This window comes from Chinchilla lanigera, unplaced genomic scaffold, assembly GCF_000276665.1.
Source record: "Chinchilla lanigera isolate Chin_1 unplaced genomic scaffold, ChiLan1.0 scaffold00090, whole genome shotgun sequence".
Taxonomy (NCBI): Eukaryota; Metazoa; Chordata; class Mammalia; order Rodentia; family Chinchillidae; genus Chinchilla; species Chinchilla lanigera.
Genome location: NW_004955491.1, coordinates 4,559,450 through 4,572,856, shown reverse-complemented (window position 1 = coordinate 4,572,856; position 13,407 = coordinate 4,559,450). Strand labels below are relative to the sequence as shown.

General features: G+C 49.7%; 1 non-coding gene across 1 annotated transcript; it reads left to right on the top strand.

Moving 5' to 3' along the window:
- The first annotated feature begins 11,794 nt into the window (after positions 1-11,794).
- On the top strand, positions 11,795-11,866 carry Trnac-gca. Its single transcript has one exon. It is a non-coding gene; the product is annotated as a tRNA-Cys (tRNA).
- Positions 11,867-13,407: the final 1,541 nt, after the last annotated feature.

The window sequence follows — 13,407 nt, the reverse complement described above, 5'->3', positions numbered from 1 at the left end:
GCTGGTGGCATGAGGCACACGGAGCGTGTAAAGGGGGCCCGGGAGGGAGCTGGGGGAGAAGCACGTAGCTCCTGCCCTTGCGCTGCAGATTTCTTACACAGTGGCCGCACAGCAGGGTCGGCAGCCAGGGCAAGAAGCGGCCGGAGAGAGGCAGGAGCGGGATCGCAGCAGCGTGCAGCAAGCCGAGGGGTCCGGCAGACTGCGGGGGGCAGACCCCACGCCCTCAGCGGGTGCGCTCCACGGGCCCTACGGGGAGGAGAGTTCCTCGCACAGAGGCCCAGCGGGTGCGGAGATCCTTAAAAGCGAAATTGTGGCAGGGAGGTGCCAGGGGTGCTCTCGGGCAGTGAGCGACGAACCCACTGAGCTGGAGAAGGGCCTGTGTGGGAAAAACGGGTCTGGATCTGGATGTTGGCTTGGGGAGGACTGGGGGTGCGGAGAGGGCTTTGGGGTCTGCACTGGATCTTGTGTGAGAGACTCGAAGAGGTTCGAGCAGGAAAGACACCTGACGCCAGCCGTGTGTGTGACGGGTCAGACGGCAGCGGGAGAGGCCGAGTTCCTGCACAGGTCCCAGAGCGGTCAGTGCCAGGCGAAGGCCGGCAGAGGACACGGTTCCTTGGAACGCGGGAGATGTTATGGAGGCCTTCTGCGTATGCTTGGCGGGGGGCTGTGCTCCTCAGTCTCCACTGGGCCAGGAGGGCCCGAGCCTGCTGGAGCAGAGAGAGACTCAGAGTGACTTCGGCTAGTACGGGAGGTGGTGGAGAGAAATGAAGTTTAGGGCCTCTCTTTCCTAGGAAATCTGGGCTTTAAAGCCTTAAATCTAATATTGTGAAAGAATTAAATCTCTGACACACACAGCTGGGCTGCCAGGGATCTCCGTACTTCCCCTTCCTTGCCTCTAACCCTGTCTTCCTGAGTTCAAAGCCAGCCTGGATTGTCTCAGTCAGTCATCAATCCATAACTGTCCTTTTCTGAGGCGATATGTATCAAATACTGGCTCACGCTAAGATCACAAATGTTGGCTAATTTCGTTATTAATTTATAGTAATGGCAATTTAATACAGTAAAAACAGGTGAGGTGGCGCACACTGGTAATCCCAGCACTTGGGAAGCTGAGGCAGGAGGATTGTTGAGAGTTGGTGGCCAGCCTGAGCTACAAAGTGAGTTCAAGACTAACCTGAACTGCATAGCAAGACCCTGTCTCAAAAAAAAACAACAAAAAGAGTTACTTGATGTTAGCCGGGTGTGGTGGCACATGCCTGTAATCCCAGCACTCGGGAGGCTGAGGCAGGAGAATCACTGTGAGTTCGAGGCCAGTCTGGTCTACAAAGTGAGTTCAAGACCACATAACAAAACCCTGTCTCAAAAAGACAAAAAAAAAAAAAAAGACAAACCCCAAAAACAGTAAAAACAAGTTCAGTGTAGCCTAGAAGAAGGAAATTTCTTCAATGGGCTGATAATTCTTCAAATTATCATCATGTGACCAAGTTCAAAGCAAACCCCACAGGCAACTACACCCTTGTCCTGACGTCCTAGGGAAAGGGGGGTGACTGCCTGTCTACCCCACCCTAGAGTTTGCTGCAGGCAGGGCTCACCTGTCTGGGTTTCCTGGTTCTCTTTCACGGTGATTTTCTTGAGTGTCTTTAACTGAAAAGTCAGACTTGCAAACTCATAAATTGCCAGTGGCCATTGGCCCCATATTTCTGTTTGGTTTGGTTTGGTTTCATTTGGTTTTTTGTTGATGCTGTTTTGAGACAGAGTCTCCCTGTGTAATTCAGACTGGCCTTGAACTCACAGTGATCCTTCTGCCTCAGCCTCCCAAGTGTTGGGATTATAACTGTGCGCCACCACTCCCTGCTAGCTCTGCCACTTGACAGCTGGAGACATTCAAAGGACAAGACCTGGGTTGTCTCTGGTCATCTGAGCCGACTCACCAACAGGCGTGCACAGGACACACATCTGGCACCTTCGGGATGGTCATGGTCCTAGACAAACACACACATGCTGCATTTATTATGCACCACTGTGTGCAGCACGTTGTGCTGGGCGCCATGCATAAAGACAAAGGATTAGAAAACCGTGGCTGCTTTGGCAGCACTCTGGATCTGACGGCTTCCCGGCTGCCTCCTCCTGCTGAGCTTTGGGGTGCTGGCTGCAGGGAGGGTGAAACAGAGATGGTCCCCACCTTCCCGGTCCCTCAGAATCAGAGCTATGGAGCTTCTGCGGCCAGGTGTCTGGGGGAGCCCACTCAGAGGCCGCAGGGGGCTCCTCAGAGTAAGGGCGCCTGCAGCCCTCCCGTTGCCAGGGTAACGCTGAGTCAGGCGGGCCTCTGCTCCGATGTCAGGGGAGCCTTTTGCCTGCAGCAGCTTCCATTTGCTTCCCAGTCTTGGTGGGAACTTCTCGATTAGAATTTCTTTAAAATAAGTTCTGTATTGATCACTTCTAGGTGGGTTCCCTGAAAGGAGGATTTTTAATTAAAACCTAGAATCTAACCTTTTATATCTATTTTCTGCAAAGAATAGTTCTAAGCTAAAAGAATTTTTAAGGAAGAAGGAAGGATAAAGAAAAGCAAAAGGGAGAGAAAAGAAAATTAGCATAGTACTATGGACGGTGACCTTACATGGAAACTTCTAGTCAGAAGTCAGACCTCTGTACGGGGCTTTGTGGCACACGCCTGTCATCCAGCAGTTGGGAGGCTGAGGCAGGAGAATCACTGAGTTTGAGGCCAACCTGGGCTACATAGTGAGTTCAGGCCCAACCTGAACTATACAGAAAAACCCTGTGTCAAAAAAAAAAAGGAGAAGAGGAAAGAAATCAGACCTTCGAATCTGAAGGGTAACGATAACAATCACCATAACCCATTGAGTCTTACCATGTTCCGGGAACTGTGCAAAGTAAACATTTTCATTTTATCTTGCAGCAAGCTGTGAAATCAGCACCCATGTTCTTTCAACACACAAAGGTCCCGGAGCTGGGGGCTCAGCCCAGAGTCACATGGCCAGAATGTAAGCCTAAATGTGTGGGAGCAAATTGCTTGCCGTTACCTGCTGTCATACTTTGCCACTGGTTTCCACCTGGACCCTTAATAAAAGGGCAAAAAGCCTCTGTGTCTCTGACCCCAACTCTGCCTGTCCTCAGGGCTGTGTGGCTCACCCAGCTGGGGCAGCGGCCCTGGGCCGGCGGTGCACTCGCCCGACCACAGTGGAGCAGATGCTGGGGCATTGGCGGCTAGAACGTCACGCCCACCTGAATTTTATTTTTTACTTATTTGGGACAGTGGAGAGGGTGAGACAGGGTCTCCATATGTAGTTCAGGCTGTTCTTGAATTCACTGTGTACTCCAGGTTGGCCTTGAACTCATCCTCATCCTCCTGCCTCAGCCTCCCGAGCGCTAGGATGACAGGTGTGCACCACCATACCCAGCCTCAGATAAAAAGTGTATGTATGTAATTTGCTTCTTGGCTTGGTAGTCATCACGGAAAATCAGATTTATTCTGTAAAGGTGCTAGATTGGTTCCCGTAATTAGCCTTGAATAATTTAATGAATTTTAAACAATTAAAATTATCATCGCTTTCTTACTAACCGAATGGTTGCCTAACTGATCTTGAATTAATCAATTCCTTACCAAGACAAAGGCTTGAAATAAGTTTGGAAAAATATTAAACTCCAACTGGGCATGGGGGTATACACCCGGAATCTTACTACTTGGGAGGCAGAGGCAGGAGGATCGCCACAAGTCCAAGGCCAGGCTACCCACATAGCGAGACCTTGTCTCAAAAACTAAATCAATCTCTAAAAATAAAGCAACACCAGGGGTTTCAGAAAAATGCTGCTAAAAAAGCAAATCATTATCCAGGCCAAATAAAGACAATCTCTAGTATATTTAATTGAAACAGTAGGCATATGGAGAGAAATAGACACATTTTTCTTGCCGAAGTCTCTGCCAACTCTTCAGAGTCTTGGAATAAACATTAACCGAATCCAAACGAGCTTGGGTGTTCATTTTACCAAAAAGATTAATTCACATTAGTGGGTGATAATCACATATCAGAATTCAGACTTTTACTTAAAACTCCTTGCAAATGAAGATCGCATTTCTAACTGTAAAGAGAAATTCTGAGTTCTAGATAATAAAAACTCAAAACTGAATGGCTCTTATTTTTGAGTTATAAATAATACTTATCAGTTATAAGCTATCAGTTTTTCCGTGCTAGGGGATAAATCCATTTTATTATCTACTGCCCAGAATGGCGGCTTCTTTGGTTCGGCTTGGTTTGGCTTTGGTTTTTGGCTTGTTTTTTGAGACAGGGTCTCTCTGGGGCTGCGATCACAGGCATGTGCCTCCACACCCTGCCAGAGTGACAGAGGGACGACTTCTAACCTGGTCCACCCTGGTGGAATTAAGTGGGTTTCTTGGAAGGGTGCATCTCTTCGCTCTTATTTTAGAATCTCTTTCATGTGGAAGACACAAAACCTTTACCACATGTATAAAGATTGGCCAAATATTCTTTGCTTCCATTTTCATTTTGTCAGTGTTTTCAGGCTTTTGTTTTTAGCCTCAGAATCCCTTATTTAAATAAAGTCCTTTTCAGGAGCTAAGTATGGAAAATAACTGGAGACAAAGAAGCAGGGACTGGACGAGACAGCCAGGCCACCTGCTGGGCCCGGCGGAGGGATCGGGAGGAGGAGGAGGCTCCCTCCGGTCTCTGCCCCGGGTGCCACCAGGGCTTTCCCCTTGCTTCGACCTTCCCCAGCTTCAATTCCACCCCAGTGTGTTGGATTTGCCCAGTGATGCGTTCCCTGGTTTCTTAATTCTTATAGAGCACAGGGTTTCTTAAATTTAATTTTCCTTGTGGTGCACACCTGCTTTGCTTCCTCTATAATCCTTACGTTGTTTGGCAGATATTTGTTTTCTTTTGTTTTTGAGACAGTGTCTCACTATGTAGTGCAGGCTGCCCTTGAACTCATAGGAACCCTCCTGCCTCAGCCACCTGAGTGCTGGAATTACAGGTGTGTGCAGATGTTCTTATCAGGACATGATGAGCCACGGAAACCTAGGGTGTCAATGCCCATCACAAATCCCTGGCAAACCAGAGCTGGCCACACAGGTGTCCTCAAAGTCCTGTTGTCAAAGCTGTCTGGAGCCAAAAGTGAAGAAGCAGCTCCCCCTGCAAAGGCAGGCAAGACCCCGTGTAGAGGACAGGAGTGACAGGGCCCAGCCACCCCAGCATCCTGTGGGGGCCTGGTGTCCTCGATTCCCAGAACCTGGCCCTCCTGGAGACACCAGTTCTACAGGGGGAGGGATGGCTTTTATTCATTTTGCATGTGTTCCAGAATTTGCACCTGGGCCTGACACCTGTAGGGACCCAGAAACTGTTCAGTGAGTGGATGAATAAGCCAGAGGTGCCACCTCTGTAGGAAAAGCACAGACACAACCCCAACCTCGGTAGAGGTGGTATGATTTTCTTCTTTAAAATTAATACAAAAGCTTTCAAAGGTATCACTTTAGCCAGGAATGGTAGCTCAGGCCTGTAATCCCAACCAGCACCTGGGAAGCTGAGGCAGGAGGATTCCTGAGAGTTCGAGGGTAGACTGGACTACATAATCAGCTCAAGGCCAGCCTGGGCTACATAGCGAGTGTCGTAGTCAGGGTTTGCAAAAGAAACAATTTAATACAAGACACATAATTTATAGGATTATTTTATAGTAGTCACCCAGAGTCAGGTAAAAAAAAGAGTGCAGGAAATCTGTCCACACATTAGAGACCCAAAGAATCCAGCTGAGGGTCTGGATCCCATGGCAATGTCCTCCATCGGTCAAACGGGAAGCCAAAAGCCCAAACAATGTCTCATGCAAGTCTGTATCAAGGATCTGTGCTGGGAAGGCCCAAAGGTCAGTGGTGGAAGCTAGAAAGTTTGCGCCAGCGGGATGAAGGATCTATGCCAGCAGGCTGAGGGATCTGCACTGGAGCCAGAAAGCGATGCTCAAAGTAAGATCCAGAGCTCCCCCAAAGTAAACAGTAGCCATTCTCAGCGACAACGAGGTCCTGAGCTCCTCTGACGATGAGAACTTTCAAGTCCATATCAGGAAAGCCAGCGCAACAAGCTTCTGGAAAACCAACAGCCCCAGGAGAACCAGCAGCACCACCTTATCCTTTCCAGTTCTCGTTGTTTTTATGCTGCCGGCAGCAGCCCCCACGCAGGCCCTCCACTCCCAGCACCACACTGGTTTAGGTCAGCTGGGTGCTACCAGTTGACCACCAGCTGTCAATCCACCACAGCAGGAGCTGGGGATTTAGCTCAGCGGCAAAAGCGCCTGCCTGGCAAGCGCAAGGTTGTGAGTTCGGTTCCCATGTACCGGAGAAAAACCAAAACCAAAAAAAAAAAAAAATCCACCGCAGCAAGAAAACAACCCTTTGAGAGCATTTTAGCATTTCCTCCGATATTTAACCCAATGTTAAGTAGACTTACAGGGCTAAATGTTGGTACTGGACACGAATGACACGTCCTTCTTGGGTCACCCAGCCCCCCAATGAGTCCAGGGACAGCAGGGCCTCATAGTGGGGAAATAACTGCTAGGAAATCCCTCCTCCTGGCGGCTGCCTGCGGCGGCCAGGCTTGGCGTCCTGCTCCTTGAGGCCGTGGCACTCACAGGCTGCTTCCCAAGAAGAGGCCTGTTCTACCCCAGACCTCCAGCCCCCTCCGGCTGTTCCTCCAAGGCCGGAGGACCCGCCGCTCTGTCCTCAGAGTGCTGTGGCCCTCAGGCCTGTCACCAGAGGCCCTCAACATCTGGGCCCGACGCAGACCTGCATAAAGGGCACCAGCCTGTCTGGCTCACGGCATGGCCACCTGACAGTGGAAAAGGGCTCAGCGAAAGTGTTCCACTTTCTAATTTAAAGATGCATTTCTGCCGGGCGTGATGGCGCACACCTGTAATCCCAGCACTTGGGAGCCTGAGGCAGAAGGATCTTTGCGAGTTTGAGACCAGCCTGGGCTACATAGTGAGCTCAAGGCCAGCCTGAATTGCATAGTGAGACCCTGTCTCAAAAAGACAAAAAAATTACAATGTATTTCTGCAACGTCTGTATGTACATCTTTATAAATGCATATGCATCCTATAAATTGACTGATTGATTGATTTTGCAGTATGAGGTACTGAACACAGGGCCTTCGCACCGAATTATAGCCTCAGCCTCCCCGCCCCCCACAATGGTCTCAAAATTCCCCAAGCTGGGCTCGAACTTGCCATCTTCCTGCCTCAGCCTCCCACAGTGCTGGGATTACAGGTGTGCACCACTACACCTGGCAAACAGTCTATAACTGTAAACCTTAATTTCCACGGGGGTGAATTTTATTTGCGGGGATAGTTTCTTAGTCTCTTTTCAGCGTATTTTTAATTTTTTTAGTGCATGCGTGCAGTTCAGTGAGCACCTACTCGTGGGGAGCCAGACAGAACACGGCTTAATTCTTTCCACTTTCCCTTCCCCTCCCTGGTGATTTTATTTAATCGTTCTCGGCCCCGGCTCTTGCCCGCGTCACGTCGGGAGCCAGGCCTGTCGTGCTGCCCCCTGCTGGCAGGCTCTGAGACGCCCGGAGGCCTCACCCGCACCTGGCCGCCGACGGCCTCTCTAGGAAGGCGCGGGGGGCATCTCGGTGGTGGCGCTTCCGAGCGCTTCCGAGCGCCTGGCCCCGCCCCCGCCCCGATCCCGCAGCCCGCAGCCGGCAGCCCGCAGTACGCGTCCGCCTGCGGTTCCCTGGAGCTACGCCTAGTGGCCCTGTACCCTCGGCCTGCCCGCTTCGCGGGCTTTGTGGAGCCCGCGCTTGTGCAAATCCCGTGCAAACACAGTTGGTGCAAACACAGCTGGTGCAAACACAGACCTGAGGCCTCGGGCACTTGCACTACCGGGCAGAGAGGAGACGCCTCTCCACCGACGCCTCAAAGCAGCAGTAGACAACAAAAGAAACCCCGCAGGGCCATCCCGAAAAGGATGCTCTGCGAACTCACGCAGCGATTTAGGGTTTCTTTTTTTAGTATTATTTGCTGTTTGTTTTTGTGTTTGTCTCCATATGTAGCCTAGCCGGCCTCGAGCTCATGGCAATCCTCCTGCCTCAGCCTCCTGAGTGCCGGGATATAGGCATACAGTAGTGCGCCCGGCTCGTTTCAGGCTTTAAAAGTCCTTCATTTTACCCAATTTGCTCATTTTGCAGAGGAGGAAACCAAATTCAAGCCAGTTACATTAGCAGTAGCTGTACCTGTAGAAGTGGCACTTTTCTGATGAAGAGCTGCTATTTATTTACTTTTCTTGTTACACTTGCAAATTTGTTCCTGGTAATTTACCAAGACTAAATTCCTATGGGTGGACTTGCCAGGTCACAGTGGCCGTTTCTCAAGGCGTGTGATGCCCACTGTTCCTCCGTGGGACGCAGCGGGTCAGAGAGCTGCTGTCTGGCGGGGCGCGGGGCGGGGGGCGTTGTCGGGGTCCCTGTGGGCCGCTGGGCAGTGGCGCTGGAATGGAGGGGTGAGGTCCCCTGGGGCCCTGCTCACCCCTTGAGAAAGCAGATCTGGGGCTGGGGATATAGCTCAGTGGCATAGGCGCCTGCTTGGCAAGTGCAAGGTCCTGAGTTCAATTCCCAGTACCAAAAAAAAAAAGAGAAAGCAGATCTGGTGTGGCCCTCCCCTGCATCTGAGACCCCTGGAGATTTCCCACCGTTCCTAGCGTAAAACCCCAAATCCCCAGGCTCCTCTCCTGCAGGTGGGGAGCACTAGGAGGAGGCCCCGCCCTAGATTCTGGAGCCCAAGTCGAATCTCTTGAGTTCTAGGCCTGACTTTTGTCAACAGCCCCGGTGCCCAGGCCCTCCTCGCAGCCTCTTTCCAGCGGGAGCTGGGAGTGCTCAGGTCGGGACACAGTCAAGGGCCCGCCCAGGATGGAAAGGCCTGAACCCTGGGCCCTGGCCTGCTGCTCCGGGGAGGGGTGGGAAGTGTCAGGGGCTGGGTTTGAACTTGTGATCCTCCTGCCTCTGTTTCACTGTTACGTGACTGAAACTCTCAAGGGTATCTTCACACCTATCCTGGGGGTTATGTGTGCTTATGCGCACGTATACACATATTGTGTTGTAGGTTGTGTCTGCATGGTAAAATCCCTTCATTCTGTTCAAGTGGCTTCGTAATAAATGAGCATTCATAAAATCGTGTCTAAAATTGTAACAAACCCAAATGCCTTTTATTTCTGTGACTAAAGTAAGTCTTTGATAAATAAACTGATTTGAATCTTAGTTTGTTGTTTGTTTTGGCTTTTGGTTTTTATGGTGTTTTGAAACAGTCTCCCCACGTATCCCCGGCTGGTCTGGAACTGGAGGCAACCCTCCTGCCTCAGCGTCTGGAGTGCTAGGAATACAAGGCGTGGACCGCCATGCCTGTCATTGAAATTTGTTGATAAACTAAAAATGGAGATAGCTTTTTATTACAAAAGCATCAATTGTGTTTTCTTCTGAGACAGCCACGTACAAGTTGCTTTTGTACTGTCATGAAGCAGGATAAATCTGAGTCATTTGTAGGAAAACAAGCCACCTTGAGACCCTAATGTGAAGTGAAATAAATCAGACCCACAAGCTTCAGTATCGCATAGTTTCTCTCTGTGACAAACCCAAATTATAAATAAAGAGCAAAAGAAGGTAAATAATAGGAAACAGGGAGGTGGATCTTTGGCAAAGGTGAGGGGGACCAAGAGAAGAAGGGGACAGGACAGAAGGGAGGGGAAGGGATAAAAAAAGAATTAAGTCATGTCATTCTCGGGTACCAACTCCCCCCGGGCATGTCATCGTCATGTACTGTAAACATATACTAATAGGGCTGGGGATTTAGCTCAGCGGCAAAGCGCCTGCCTGGCAAGTGCAAGGTCGTGAGTTCGGTTCCCGGTACCGGAGAAAAACCAAAAAAAAAAAAAAAAACATATACTAATAAAAAAAATTTTAAATTCTCTTTAAAAAACATTGTTTTGCTCGGAACCGGGATCTTCCCTGGGGCCTGCAGGTGCCCAGGGGTAACTAAAAGCAGAACAAGACTTAAGCTTCGCTCTGACCTTTGTCACTATCTCGGGTCAAATCCTTCTCCCTGGACCTAAGGCTGCGCTGACCACTGACGGGAGCCTGTCTGCACGCTGTGGGACAGGGCTGATCAGCCGCGAATTTACAGGATCGCATCCCCTTCGAGATTGCAGGCCTGGGGGTGGGGGTTTGCAGGGATGTCCAACTCCGCCCGGAAGTCCCCAGCCATTGTCCTGAGCCCGTGGTCACCTGGATGCCAGGAGAGGCGGAGTCCACCTGGGCGGGACCTCCGCAGACAGAGCTGTGCTTCCTGGGACAGAAGCATCCCTGGCCGTGCAGACTCCAGAGCCGCGACAGCAGGACTGAGACGATGACCCGCGACCTCAGCTACCAACAGCTCTCACATCCTCCTGAGAGTTTTGGTATCCATCTTTCAGAGACAAGCGTCACATTTTTAATGCGGACGCGCTATGACCCGCTTAATGGCCACTTTATACTCCAAGCTCGGTGCTCGAGTGTGCCCGGGTTTTTAGAAGCTTCGCCGTCTGCTGTGACACCTCTGGAGGATGCTGTGTGGCCCAAGCTGTGCTGGGAGATGCCTCTACCCTGCGGGCTGCCTACAAGCCCTCACCCGCAGCCCCTCGATCGGCCAAACTGCTCCCTCCGAATGCCTGTCAACTTGAATGTCCTTAGGTTTGTGATTTCATTTGTATGGATTTCTAAAATAATCTTGTCTGCATAGTTAGAGCATTTTACTGCTGTCATTTATTTATTTGATAATGCTGGGAACTGAACCCAGGGCATTATGTAGAATACACACACATTCTACCACTGAGCTACATCCCCAGTTCTATTTTGTTCTTATGGTGTATGAAACTGAAGTTGTTCTTACAGTGTACGACATACAAGACGTGTGGGTCTTGTTCTGGGTATTTTATTTATTTTGCCACGGGGCCTTAGTTTGTAGCCCAGGCTGGCCTTGAACTCCCAGAGATCTTCCAGTCTAATCCTCCCAGCGCTAGAATCACTCCCTTTCGCCACCACACCTAGCTCTCATTTTGTGCATTTTCACCTCAGAGTCTTTCCTATTTTACTCATACAAAAGCTCACTGAATGGCCGGGTATCCTGACCGTGCATGCCTGTAATCCCAACACTCGGGAGGCTGAGGCAGGAGGATTGCCACAAGTTCGAGGCCAGCCTGAGCTATATAGTTATTCATGAGCAGCTTGAATTATACAGCAAGATCCTGTCTCAAAACACAAAGGGAAAAAAAAAGCCATTAATGTACACAATTAAAAAACCTCGATTCAAATGTTCCCGCTTCCAGCAGTCTCTGTGGAGTCCTCGCCAGCACCAGGTTAGGTGGCCTTTCAGCGTCTCTGGCCATGCAGAGGCCTGCAGGGCGCGGCAGGGGGCGGTGGGTGAGAGGAGAAGGAGCACCGGCGGCCCTCAGGCAGCAGAGCCCTGGAGCCTGTCCTGGGGGCAGCTGAGTCCAGGGAGGATGCACAGTTGGCTGGCTAACTCTTGACTTTGTCACTTAGCTCATTGTGATTTGGGGACAACGCTGATTCAGTTCCCTGGTCATTGTCATTCATAGGGATGTCATATGTAAGCTTTTACATTGTTGTGATGAAGCTCTTAAAATAGTTCAGCTAGCACATTGTAAGTGCTCGCTGAAGCACAGGCAGTGTGATCACCTCAGGAGTCTCGGAGCGGAGATGAGAAGTGCCTGGGAGGACAGCTAGTTCCAGCAGGGGGTGTAGCTCAGGGGTAGAGCATTTGACTGCAGATCAAGAGGTCCCCGGTTCAAATCCGGGCGCCCCCTGTAGTTACTGATGTACTTTTTTTTTTTTTTTTTTTTTGTCTTTTTGAGACAGGGTCTCGCTATGCTGCTCAGGCTGGCCTTGCGCTCACTTTGTAGCCCAGACTGGTCTCGAACTCACAATGATCCTCCTGTTTCAGCCTCCCGAGTGCTGGGATTATAGGCATGTGCCACCACTCCCGGCAGATGTACTTTTGAGAAAGGGTCCCTATGCAATTTTAGGGGCACAGGTGTGCTTCACCCCCTTCCTACAAACACTGCTTACCTGAATTTTAGAGCCTTAATAAGTGAATGGGAGGGAGGATTTTCTCTGAGTTTTTTTTGTCCCTTTTGAATATTATATCATGTGAATTGTGTGACTTCAGCATTCATTTCATAAAAATACAATTTAAAATTTAAAAATAAATCGAACTGCATTAGATCTCAATATTGGATTTGGCTGAAGAGCACTATTTGTATGGAATTTTCTTTTCTTTTCTTTTCTTTTCTTTTCTTTTCTTTTCTTTTTTGTACTAGGAATCGAACTCAGGACCTTGTGCTCGCCAGGCAGGCACTTATGCCACTGAGCTATATCCCCGGCTCTTGTATGGAATTTTCTATTAAAAGTTGTTTTAAAATTCCTTTCTCATGGACACATACTTTATAAAAAAGAAACTGCGCTATTCAGTAAATGCTATTTTTATTCTGAGCTGGTGCTTTGCCTTTGGATCTCCCCGCGGAGCCTTGGAGCTGCAGTGTGGGGAGATTATACCTCCCTATTTCCCTTAGCCACCATGGCTTCTAGTTCCCAAGCGCCACGGCTGGCATCACAGCGCAGTGACAAATGCCCTCGCCTTTGATGAGCTCTCGCCGGTCTGAGCTCAGTCAGGTGGGCTCCTGTCCGGCATGTGCTTAGGGGCTCATCCTGCCCAGGGACTAAACAAGGAAGAAAAGGGCTTATGCCAGCTGCTCCAAGGCCGTCCTATTTTGGTTTCTATTGGGACGGTGACACTGTTAGTACCTGAAGACTAAGTCACGACAAAGATAACGTCAACCTCTCAAGGGAGACCAGAGTCGGTAGGACTGCAGAAGTGACCCAGCGTGGCGTGTGGTGACTTCTCAGTCTAAAGTCATGAGCAGTGACAGCGGGTGTAGTGGTACATGCCTGTGATCACCCCACTTGGGAGGCTGAGGCAGAAGAGTCGCCATGAGTTCGAGGCCAATCTAGGGTACACAGTGAGTTCAAGGCCAGCCTGAATTACATAGTGACACCCCATATCTCCAAAACTTCTTTCTTTTTTGTTTAGAACTAAAGAATTGGTAGCTGCTCCCCTAGCACTGTGTGCAGGCAGAGACCCTCACCATCCGTCTTGTAGGCTTCTTGGGATATGATCACAGGTTTTGTTTTTTTTGTTTTTTGTTTTTTTTTTTATTTTAAAGAATAAAAGAAGGATAACATAATAATAGGGGGGACTTAGCAAATTACAGACAAAATGGTAGGAAATTATCAATGGTTATCATTTTACATATTATTGTCTACAAAATAGTTTCTCAGGAAAACAAAT